The sequence below is a fragment of the Loxodonta africana genome, chromosome 2 (assembly GCF_030014295.1).
Source record: "Loxodonta africana isolate mLoxAfr1 chromosome 2, mLoxAfr1.hap2, whole genome shotgun sequence".
NCBI lineage: Eukaryota > Metazoa > Chordata > Mammalia > Proboscidea > Elephantidae > Loxodonta > Loxodonta africana.
The window spans coordinates 13853590-13865965 of record NC_087343.1 but is presented as its reverse complement, the minus strand read 5'-3'; the positions used below and the strand labels follow the sequence as shown (position 1 = coordinate 13865965).

At 40.4% G+C, this 12376-nt stretch overlaps 1 protein-coding gene across 1 annotated transcript in view; it reads left to right on the top strand.

Moving 5' to 3' along the window:
- CTNND2 (catenin delta 2) overlaps positions 1-12376 on the top strand; it is a 769728-nt gene that overhangs the window by 189178 nt on the left and 568174 nt on the right. The window lies entirely within an intron of this gene.

The window sequence follows — 12376 nt, the reverse complement described above, 5'->3', positions numbered from 1 at the left end:
CAATGAGAGTCTCTGCTTTTCAGTCCTCCTTTATTTAGTGTTTATTGTGTTTTGGGACAGATTTCTACTAAAGCAGACCAGAATTAACAATTCCAATAAATCACCTTAAAGTTTGTGGAAACAGAAAGTATACACCTGGTTATAACTGTGCCATACCATCTGCTTAGTTTGCTTGCAAGAAACTTAAACTCTGCTCTGTAGGAAACACCTAAGCACCCACTACCAGCACTGCCACAGCATTGTCTTACTGGTGATCAGTTGGAGATCATTGAGTCATTTTGGTTCTCCTTCATTTCCTGTCCACTTAGCCATCAAGTCCTGATGAATTTTCCTTTTAAAATCTCTCTTAAATATATTCCTTTCTGTGCATCCCTAATGCTGCCACTACTCCGGTGAAGATTTCTTCAGTTACTGTAGGTTTCATCTGGTCTTGCAGGAAATTCCTGGTCTCTAGTCATTCTCGTCATCTGTGTATTGCAAGTTATTAATGAGTCTTTCTCCAATCCTGATGCCGTGTTCTTCTTCATATAGTACAGCTTCTCAGTTTATTTGTTTAGCATACAGTTGGATCAAAGGCCCACAGCCTTCAATATGGATTGCACTTAAAGGTAAAGAAAACTAAACTGCTCACAACTGGCCTAATAAACATCTTGATAAATGGTAAAGAACTTGAAGCTGTCCATGATTTCGTTCTACTTGGATCAACAGTCAATGTTGCTTGGAAGCAACAGTCAAGAAATCAAATGACACATGTATTGCATTGGGCAAATCTGCTGCAAAGACCCGTTTAAAGGTCTCAAAAACAAAGATGTCACATTAATGGCTACATTGTGCTTGACCCAAGTGAGGGTTTTTTCAGTCATCTTATATGCCTGCAAAATCTGGACAATGAAAGAGGAAGACAGAGGAAGAATCAGTACATTTGAATTGTGTTGGTGAGGAATATTGAACATACTGTGGACTACCAGAAAAACGAACATCAGTCTTAAAAGTAGTAAGACCTAAATGCCCCTTAGAAGCAAGGACGGTGAGACTTCAGCTTATTCACTTTGGACTGCCACTGGGAAAGACCAATCTCTAGAAAAAGACATCGTGTTTGATAAGGTAAAGGGTCAGCAAAAATGAGGGAAACCTCCGTGAGATGGAGTGACACAATAGCCGTAACAATGGACTCTAACATACCAACGATCACGAAGATGGAACAGGACTGGTCAGTGTTTTGCTCCTTTATCCACAGGGTCGCTATTAAACAGAGCCAAGTGGATAGTAGCTAAATACAAAGACATTCCTACATCTCAGCCCAGCCTCCTGCTGCTGCCAGATTAAATGTCCTGAATCTCTGCTTTCATCAGTTTGTTTTCCTTCCAGAGAACCTGTTGCTGGGTAATACTGTGGAAATTCTTCAATTGAATAAATATTTTCAAAGTCTGGTATTCAGAGTGTTAAAGTAGCATGGTGTGGGTAGGGTTAATTTTGCCTGGGGAATCAGATATCAGGCAGGCAGCATGGAGGAGGTGACATTTAACCAGCACTTTAAGTTTGAGAGTGAGTCCTGAGGTGGACAGAGAAAGGAATTTAAGGCTGCGGGAACAGAAAGAACCTTCTTAAAATGTCAGAAGATTGTAATTTCTTGTCTTTTGGCTCAGACTTGAGTTTTTATATTATTGTTGTTACGATTATTATTTTGTTTCAAGCAAGTCATTTTAATGATCTGTGACTTGGAGTCCTCACTCCTACACTGAAAGCTCACAGAATATTGAAAAAGAAATCTTAAGTGATACCTGGGACAGTACTGTAAAGAATCTTTCAGGACAGCAGACCCCAATCAAAGTTTTATTATTATCAGGCCATGTGGCTATGCAATTAGATAGTTAGATGATGATGATAATAATAACTAGCATTCATATAACATGAAACAGTGTATGTTTCCACTTTCATATCTATTATCTCATTAGGTGCTCTCAAATGTATGTTGTTATTGTTGTTAGGTGCCACTGAGTCGATTCTGACTCATAGCACCCTATGTAAAAAAAAAAAAATGTACAACAGAGCAAAACACTGCCTGGCATCTGGGATCTTAAATGCTAGCATGTGGCCATCTAAGATGTATCAATTGGTCTCAACCCACCTGGAGCAAGGAATAATGAAGAACACCAAAGACATAAGGTAATTATGTGCCTAAGAGACAGAAAGGACCACATAAACCAGAGACTACATCAGCCTGAGACCAGAAGAACTAGATGGTGCCCAGCCACAACTGATGACTGCCCTGAGGGAACACAACAGAGAACTCTTGAGGGAACAAGAGAGCAGTGGGATGCAGACCCCATATTCTCATAAAAAGACCAGACTTAATGGTCAGACTGGGACTAGAAGGACCACAGAAGCCATGGTCCCCAGACTTTCTGTTAGCCCAAGACAGGAATCATTCCCAAAGCCAACTCTTCAGACAGGGATTGAACTGGAATATGGGATGGAAAATGATACCAGTGAAGAATGAGCTTCTTGGGTCAAGTAGACACATGAGACTATGTTGGCATCTCCTGTCTGGAAGGGAGACAAGGGGGCAGAGGGGGGCAGAAGCTACCCAAATGGACATGAGGAGAGAGAGTGGAGGGAAGAACTGTGCTATCTCCTTAGGGGGAGAGCAATTAGGAGTGTATAGCAAGGTGTATGTGAATTTTCGTATGACAGACTGACCTGATTTGTAAACTTTCACTTAAAGCACAATAAAAAATTTAAAAAAAAAAAAAAAAAAACTTCCTGATCCTGCGCCATCTTCACTATCTTTGTTATATTTGAGTCCATTGTTGCAGCTACCGTGTCAATCCATCTCATTGAGGATCTTCCTCTTTTTCGCTGACCCTCTACTCTACCAAGCATGACATCCTTCTTCAGGGACTGATCTCTCCTGATAATATGTCTGAAGTATGTGAGACATAGTCTCACCATTCTTACTTCTAAGGAGCATTCAGGTTGTACTTCTTCCAGGACAGATGTGTTTGTTCTTCTGGCAGTCCACTCAATGTTCTTCACCAACACCACAATTAAAAGGTGTCAATTCTTCTTCAGTCTTCCTTATTCATACTCCAGCTTTCTCATGCATATGAGGAGATTGAAAACACCATGGCTTGGGTCAGGTTCACCTTAGTCTTCAAGGTGACATCTTTGCTTTTCAAATTGATAGAGATTAAATTTTATGCAAACAGAATAATGAAGTACAGTAAAGAATATGTCCTCTGAAGCCAGATTGGCTGTGTTTGAATCCCTGCTCCACTGCTACTGTGTTGTCTCAGGTAGTAGGAGCCTCACATGTAAAATGGGGATGATGGTGCCTTCTTCATAGATGTCATGATGAATCAATGGGCTAATATCTATAAACTGCTCAGAACAATCCCTGGAATTTAATAAGCACTCAATAAGCTCTATCTGGCATTGCTGTCATCATCATCACCTATAGTTAAGTGAATAGGGAGGTGGACTACAGCCCAGAACTTCCGAGTTCTGATCCTGGATTTTTTCTGACACACACCTAGCCACTACATAGTTATGATTGTGACTTAAATAAAGGCTTGGTGATGTCATATTGTAGGCCTCTGGCCTTTTCTGTGTTATAGCAAAGTAGCTTAACTAAGGCTTACTGTGTTTGAGGACAGATGTTCAGCTAAAGCAGGCAAGACTTAGCAATTCCAGATAAAGTCTCTTTAGACCTTTACTTACAGAGCAAGTGCACATGATTGTGAAAACTCTGTCTAGTTAATGTGATCAGGAGGCACTTACTGTTTATTGTAGTTACATGCTGATATGACCTATAAGTCATCTTGTGTTTTTAATGCAGAAAATTCACATTTTGACCTTTACTTCTCTGGGGTAAGTCTGCTTTCCGCAGCAACGGTAAACAGCAAACTCCCCTTAGCCAACAAGTGGAACGGTAGCACGAGTTCACTGGAGGCACCATGAACTGAGGAATGAACTTCTCCTACAAATGTACCTGTATACAAGTTGGCTTTTATTAGGAAGAATTTTTCAACCTTAAAATGCTGATATATATTAGTTATCTAAATATTGCACTGATGTTAAACAATAACAACAACTCTTGTACTTGGAGATCAAAGACACAGATCTGAGTTTCATTTTCACGTTCAGCAAGTGTTATGGGTTAAATTGTGTCTCACAAAAATACATGTTTGAGTCCTAACCACCAACATCTGCCAGTGTGACCTTGTTTGGAAATAGGATCTTTGAAGATGTAATTACACTAGATAGGGTGGACCCTAATCCAATATGACTGGTGTGCTTATTAAAAGAGGAGAAGAGACAGAGAGAGGAGAAAGTCCTGTGAAGGCAGAGGCAGAGATTGGAGCAGTGTATCTATAAGCCAAGGAGTGCCAAAGATTGCCAGGGACCACCAGAAGTTAGGAAGAGGAAAAGAAACATCTTCCCCTAGACCCTAAAGAGAGAGAACATGGCCCTATGGACACCTTGATTTTGAACTTGTGGGCTCCAGAATTGTGAGACAATAAATACCTGTTGCTTCAAGCCACCCAGTATGTAGTACTTTGTTACAGAAGACCTAAGAGACTAATACACCAACTATAGGGCCCTTGCTGACCACTCGACACGTCAGTACCTTTGTTTACACTTGTAGGAATAATGCAAAGGATACAAGTACAGTTTATTTCATAGATTTCTGTGAGGTCTGTAATCAATCCATGTGTTTGAAAAACACATTGAAACATTGGTATTACAGTCGACATCCTTTGTTTCAGGTGTCTTCTTAAGATTAGTGGTAGGTTCTGTATCCCTCAACTCTGTGGTTCCCTTAGAATTTCTCCCCTCTGTCCAGTTGGGACTGTTGCTGTTGTCATCTGATGTTGAGTCGATTCCAACTTGTGATGACCCCGTAAGTTACAGAGTAGAACTGCTCCATGGGATTTTCAAGGCGGTGACCTTTCAGAAGCAGATCACCAGGCCTGTCTTCCCAGGCACCTCTGGATGGATTCAAACCACCAACATTTCAGCTAGTAATTGAGCACTTAACCATTTGCACCATCCACGGACTCCTTCAGCTGAGACTGTTTTGTTGTTGTTGTGTGCCATAGAGTTGATTCCAACACATAGTTACCCTATAGGCCAGAGTAGAATTGCCCCATAGAGTTTTCTAGGCTGTAAACTTTAAAGGAGCAGATTGCTAGGTTTTTTCTCCCTTAGAGCTGCTGGTGGATTTGAACTACTGGCCTTCTGGTTAGCAGCCAAGCACTGGACCATTGCCTCACCACAGCTCTTAATCAGACCAAGGGCAGAAGACTGTCTTGAGTTTCATTTGTGGTAGAAAATGGTTGCATCTCCTCTTCTTGGCCCAGATGGGTGAGTTGTTCTGAGCAGACCCTAGGATGTTCTTTGTGAAAAAGATGAGCAATGCATCATAATATTACTACATTGACATCTCACTAGGTAATGACAAAACAGGACAATAGTCAAATCAGTCCATAAAACCCAGTACCCAGTGCCGTCGAGTCGATTCTGACTTATAGCGACTTTTTTTTATAGGACAGAGTAGAACTGCCCCATAGAGTTTCCAGGGAGCGCCTGGTGGATTCAAACTGCTGACCCTTCGGTTAGCAGCCATAGCACTTAACCACTAAGCCACCAGGGTTTCCAAATCACTGTATACACTTGGCAATAGCCAGAACATTGTGCACATCCACTTTGAGGATGTTCTTTGATCAGCATGGTCAAAGAAGTCACTGTGACCACTCAGCTGGTGTCCTAGAGGCATATAGACCAGAGCATGGTTTCTACTTCCTAATACTAAGAAAGACCTTAGGATTCACTGTTCCTCATATTTCAAGTTTCTTCTGAATCAGTCCATTGCACTGAAGATAACATTGGATTTTCCTAGATGGAATTCCAATGCCCAGCCTCTTCCTTGCCCTTTCTCCTGCCCACGGAAATGCTCCTATAGCCTTGCTCCAGCTGACATCCTCCAGTCCCTCAGGACTGCATCCTGATTTTACCAAGAGCCCAAACGAGACATCACGGAAAGCCAAATATATATATAACTTAAAGCCCCAAATTATAAATGCTTCTGAATTCTTTGGTAAATTTGAATTTTCTACCTCAATGCACAGTAACGTTAATGCAGATAATGAAGAGTGAGTTATATGTAAATTTTGGTTCCATTACAAAGTAATTAAGAATTGTCCTATAATTGTAACCATTTTCATAATTTCATATGGCTTTACTCTCTAAAACTGGAATGAGTAAACGACATTGCTCTGAAACCTAGTGAGCAGTAGAAGAGTCTTTGTGAAATGTGTACAGTGTCCTAGCTATTGTCCTGGCTGTTTTGCCCTTACCTGGTGAGATGTCAGCATAGTAATATTATGCATTGCTCATTGTTGCAATTGCCTTTGTCAGAGTGCATCTAGGTCTCAGTGCTTGAGATATATGAACAAAATAATGAGATAGAGAATCTCGGTTGGCTTTGGTTGAGTATTGATCAAATACATAACTGATTCTATAAACGATGAATAGACTTGATTACTTCATGATATGTATTTCGGGAGCACACAAATCATATCTTTAATTGAAATTCTTTTGAAGAGAATTGCCATACAAAGCTCCTGCTTAGAGTGCACTGAGAGGATTCTGGAGATAGTGTTATGAATCTCTTTAGAATATTATAGAATTATTTAACTTGCTGACTACTTATTCAAGAAAGTTCAGAGCACGTTCACACAGTATTGCCAGGAGATAGATAAATGATCAGGACATCCAACTATTAAAGATTTTATTTTGTCTTATTGATGTTTTTAAAAGATCTGAGTCCTATTGTGTCTGCTTCAACCTTTATTGCCCTTGACATCCACTGTCACTGGGATGTCACCTGCATGAGCCATTATGTCGGTGTCTAAGTATGGGTTCTCTAGAGGAGTAAAACCAGTGACACATAGGGAGGGAGGGAGGGAGGGAGGGAGGGAGGGAGGGAGGGATGGAGGGATGGAGGGATGGAGGGATGGAGGGATGGATGGATGGATGGATAAGTGGAAGGGTGGGTAGATGGATGGATGGGTGAATGGATGGATGGATGGATGGATAGGTAGAGATTTACTTCAAGGAAATGTCTCATGCAGTTGTCAGGGCTGGCAAGTCCTAAATCTTCAAGGCAGACAGCAGGCTGGAGACTTCAGCAGGCTTACATCCTAGGAACTGGAGGTCAGGCAACAAGCAGAGTGCAAGGTAAAGAGAGAATGTGCTTTACCAGAACATCCATTTATAAACTGGAGATAACCCACACCCCCAAGGAAACTCCCCTTCCAACTGATTGGCTCATCATATCAGATCACTATATGTTACATTATGGAAGAGTAACCGGTCCAGTATCTGCCAAGCCCCTGAGAATCATAGCCTAGCCATGTTGACACATAACATTCACCATCACAGTCAGGATTGACTGTCCTGAAAGAAATATCCCAGGAAAGGATCAATGCGGAGCCACCCATTTTCAGGTACAATGGTGACCACTAATCTTAAAGGGCTTTTGCTTTCCGCTGTAACTCATTCTCTTCTGTTAAGCTACACCCTTCGGCAGAAGCCAGGGATAAAGCCCACAGCAGTAATTCCTCACTGCCTACCTCTACCCTTGTGGCTAGTCCACAGCTTCCTCTGCCCCCATCAGAGGCCCTCCACTTGTCTTTCAGAGGCTATTCCATATCCAAGTCAGCCCACCACCAGAGCTTCAGCAACCACCCCTTATCTCTTCCTGCCTGGCTGTTTTCATAGCAGCAATGGGGCCAATATGTTCCTGGCTTTCCAGAGTGAAACTCTAAATGCACTTCCCAGTGGAGACATTGGATATCTGATGATTAGCCCAATAACACCATTGGTACAGATTAAATGATTTTCTGCAGCTTATTGGAAACTTCCCCATCTGGTATATATCATTTTCTCGGGACACTGTTTTCTAAATTAAAAGAAAAAGGATTATAATAGTACTTTTGTTATACCCTTCATGATGAAGTTGGTTGGATGGATACGTTTTCATTTCCTTGCTTGACTTTTTACCAGAAACTGTATGTTCCAACTCATAGCAACCCTATGTACAACAGAATGAAACGCTGCCTGGTCCTGGGTCATCCTCACAGTCATTGCTAGGTTTGATCCTATTGTTGTAGCCACTGTGTCATCTTCTCTTTCAGCAAACGAGGTTGTATCATCTGCATAACGCAGGTTGTTAATGAATCTTCCTCTAATCCTGATGCTATAATTTTCTTCATATAATCCAGCTTAGGTTATTTGCTTAGTAAACAGAGTGAATAAATACGGTGAAAGGATACAACCCTGATGCACATCTTTTCTGATTTTAAACTGTGCAGCATCCCCTTGTTCTGTTTGAATGATTGCCTCTTGGTCTATATACAGGTTCCACATGAGCACAATTGAAAAAAAAAAAAAGAAAGAAACCAAACTCATTGCCATCGAGTCATTCCAACTCATAACAACCCTATGTATAGGACAGAGTAGAACTACCCCCATAGAGTTTCCAAGGAGCGCCTGGTGGATTCGAACTGCCAACCTTTTGGTTAGCAGCCGTAGCACTTAACCACTATGCCACCAGGGTTTCCTGAGCACAATTAAGTGTCTGGAATTCCCATTCTTCACAATGTTATCCATTTTCCGTTATGATCCACACACCCGAGTGTCTTTGCATAGTCAGTAAAACACAGGTAAATGTCTTTGTGGTATTCTCTGCTTTTAGCTAAGATCTATCTGACATCAGCGATGGTATTACTCATTCTGCATCCTCAATGTACTGTTGAAACAGTTTTTGGATTATCTTCAGCAAAATTTTACTTGCCAATGATATTAATGATATTGTTCGATAATTTCTGGCTTCTGTTGGATCACTTGTCTTTGGATTGGGCACAAATACGGATTTCTTCCAGTCAGTTGGCCAGGTACCTGTCTTCCAAATTTCTTGGTGTAGATGAGTGATCGCTTCCAGTGTTACACCTGTTTGTCAAAACATCTTAATTGTTATTCTGTCAATTTCTAGACCGTTGTTTTACAGCCAATGCCTTCAGTGCAGCTTGGACTTACTTCTTCCTTCAGTATCATCAGTTCTTGATCACATGCTACCTCCTGAAATGGTTTAACGTTGACCAGTTCTTTCTGCTACAGTGACTCTGTGTATATCTTCCATCGTCTTTTGATGCATCCTGCATCATTTGATATTTTCCCCGTAGAATCCTTCAGTATTGCAATTTGAGGCTTGAACATTTTCTTTGGTCCTTTCAGCTTGAGAAATGCTGAGTGTGTTCTTCCCTATTGGTTTTCTAACTCCACGTCTTCGCACATTTCATCATAATACTTTGTCCTCTCCAGCTGTCCTTTGAAATCTTCTGTTCAGCTCTTTCACTTCATCATTTCTTCCATTTGCTTTAGCTACCCTAAGTTGAAGAGCAAGTTTCAGATTCTCTTCAGACGTCTGTTTTGGTCTTTTCTTTCTTTCCTGTCTTTTTGATGACCTCTGCCTTTCTTCATGTATGATGTCCTCAATATTATCCCATAATTTGTCTGGTTTTCAGTTGTTAGTGTTAAACATGTCAACTCTAATCTTGAGGTGGTCTCTAAATTCAAGTGGGATATACTCAAGGTCATACTTTGGCTTTCATGGACTTGTATTAATTTTCTTCAGCGTCAACTTGAACTCACATATGAGTAATTGATGATCTGTTCTTCAGTCAGCCCCTGGCCTTATTCTGACTGACTATATTGATCTTTTCCATCGTCTCTTTCCACAGATGTAGTCGATTTGATTCCTGTATATTCTATCTCGTGAGGTCCAAGTGAATGGTTGCTATTTATGTTGTTGAAAAAAAGGCATTTATAGTGAGTAAATCATTGGTCTTGCAAAATTCGGCCACACAATCTCCAGTGTCCTTTCTATTACCAAGGACATGTTTTTCCAAGTATCGATGCTGCTTCTTTGTTTTAAGTTTTCACATTTCCAATTACCGGTAATTATCAATGCATCTTGATTGCATGTTTAATCAATTTCAGATTGCAGAAGTTGGTAAAAATCTTTAATTTCTTCATCTTTGGCTTTAATTGGTTGCTGCGTAAATTTGAATACTAGCCGCATTACCTGGTTTTCCGTCTAGGCATATGGATGTTATCCTATCACTGACAGCATTGTATTTCAGGGCAGATCTTGAAGTGTTCTTTTTGACAATGAATATGACGCCATTCCTCTTCTATGTGTCATTGCCAACATAATAGACCATATGATTGTCTGGTTCAAAATGGCCAGTGCCAGTCCATTTCAGCTTACTAATGCCTATGATATATAATGTTTATGCATTCCATTTCATTTTTGATGACTTCCAGTTTTCCTTTATTCATACTTCATACATTCTATGTTTCAATTATTAACGGTCATTTTCAGCTGTTTCATCTCATTTTGAGTTGTGCTGCATCAGCAAACGAAGGTCCCGAAAGCTTTAGTCCATTCCACAGCAATAAAGTTGACTCTACTTTGAGGAGGCAGCTCTTCTTTGCCCAGTCCTATTTTGAGCACCTTCCAACCTGAGAGGCTCATCTTCCAGCACTGATCAAACGATGTTCTGCTGCTATTCATAAGGCTCTCACTGACCAGTTTTTTTTTAAAGTAGATCATCAAAGTCCTTCCTCCTAGTCTTTCTTAGTCTGCAAGCTCCACTGAAACCCATCACCATGGGTGACCCTGCTTGTATTTGAAATACGGGTGGCATAGCTGTAATTATTCTCCATCAAAAAATTGACTTTGTACTGTGGTTAAGATAACATGAGCCCTCTTTGCTCCGTCTGCTGTGAGAATGAAGACCATTCTCAGCAACTAGTCCGTAGACGTTCCAGAAACTGCTGACATCATTCTGTAAGGATGCACAGTTATTGTAAAAGGCCCCAGAAGAACCTTGTGGAGGGATTTCAATCACATCAATGTAGAACTCGGTCTCCTTAGAAAGAAAAAGAAGTAGCTTCACTTTGACAAATTGTAGGGAAATAGATAGGAACTGGCTACAGTTCGAACTATCTGTCATCATGTACGAGACATGATTAAGGGTGTTACACTGGGCTTCAATTACAAGAGTAAGTCTGTGCTTGCTTCCCCATCAATGCCGTTATTCAGAAGAGCAGGTCTGTTGTTGAAATCTGAAACTTCTTGGGTTTGGATGAGGCCAAATGTTGCTTGTTTAATATCTCAAGCCCAGAAAAACCAAAAAACCAAACTCAGTGCCGTCGAGTCGATTCTGACTCATAGCGACCCTACAGGACAGAGTAGAACTGCCCCATAGAGTTTCCAAGGAGCACCTGGCGGATTTGAACTGCTGACCCTTTGGTTAGCAGCTGTAGCACTTAACCACTACGCCACCAGGGGTTCCCAAGCCCAGAAACATGAGTTAATTCTTGAAGGACACAACGCTGAACTTGTATCAAATTCAGCTGCTTTTAATTCACCAAAGCCACAACAGTTTAAAAACAAGAGTATATGGAAAATTTTAGATGGTATCTATGCCTCTGAAAAAGTAACCATTCAGTAGGCTGGCGAGTAAGATCTAAGAGTTATCCAGCTATGAAGACAAGGCCAGATGGTTCCTAAGACCTATGGGTGGTATCTTTAAGGTGCAATAAAATTTATCTGTTCAAAAAAAAAAAAAAAAAGAATAACATAAGAAAACTTGTGTTGCCAAGTTTTTCCCCTATAATCCACTCTGTTTAATGCAACCCATTTCAAACACACAAGGGAAAACAACTATACTACACTTCTCTATCCTTCTTTTAACCCCCAAAATGAGTATTAAATTTGATTAAAGAAAACTTGATTAAAAGGAAAAGAATCCTACCTAAACAAGACCAAAGAAAATAAACAAGACTGCTTATGCAAAGTGCAGTTAAATTATAAGGCCGGGGACTGATTGTCATTTCCTCGTCACTTGTGATATGATCCACGTTAGCAGCACCAGTTTTAACAGTGCGTCTTCTCTTTGTTCTCCTACTGCCCATTACTGTGATGGCAAGATAGCTAGTCATCTGAGATCATGTGAGATCAGGGTGAATTCTATATTCTATGAATAGCTATTAATATTTTAAACACTGTCTACCCTTCAGGCACAAAGGTATTACATCAGTATTTAGACAATAGAATTTGTCACTGATTGGAAGGTTTCGAATGTTTTAACATCCTGATAATTAAGTAGAAATTGTAATTATACTAACACAATTAACGAGTACCAAAAGGTAGACTTTTAAATTATTTCAAATGTTTCCGATATTGTCTGCTCCAAAAATACTGACTTGATTAATTAATTTGTCTCATAGAAAGAAATGTCTC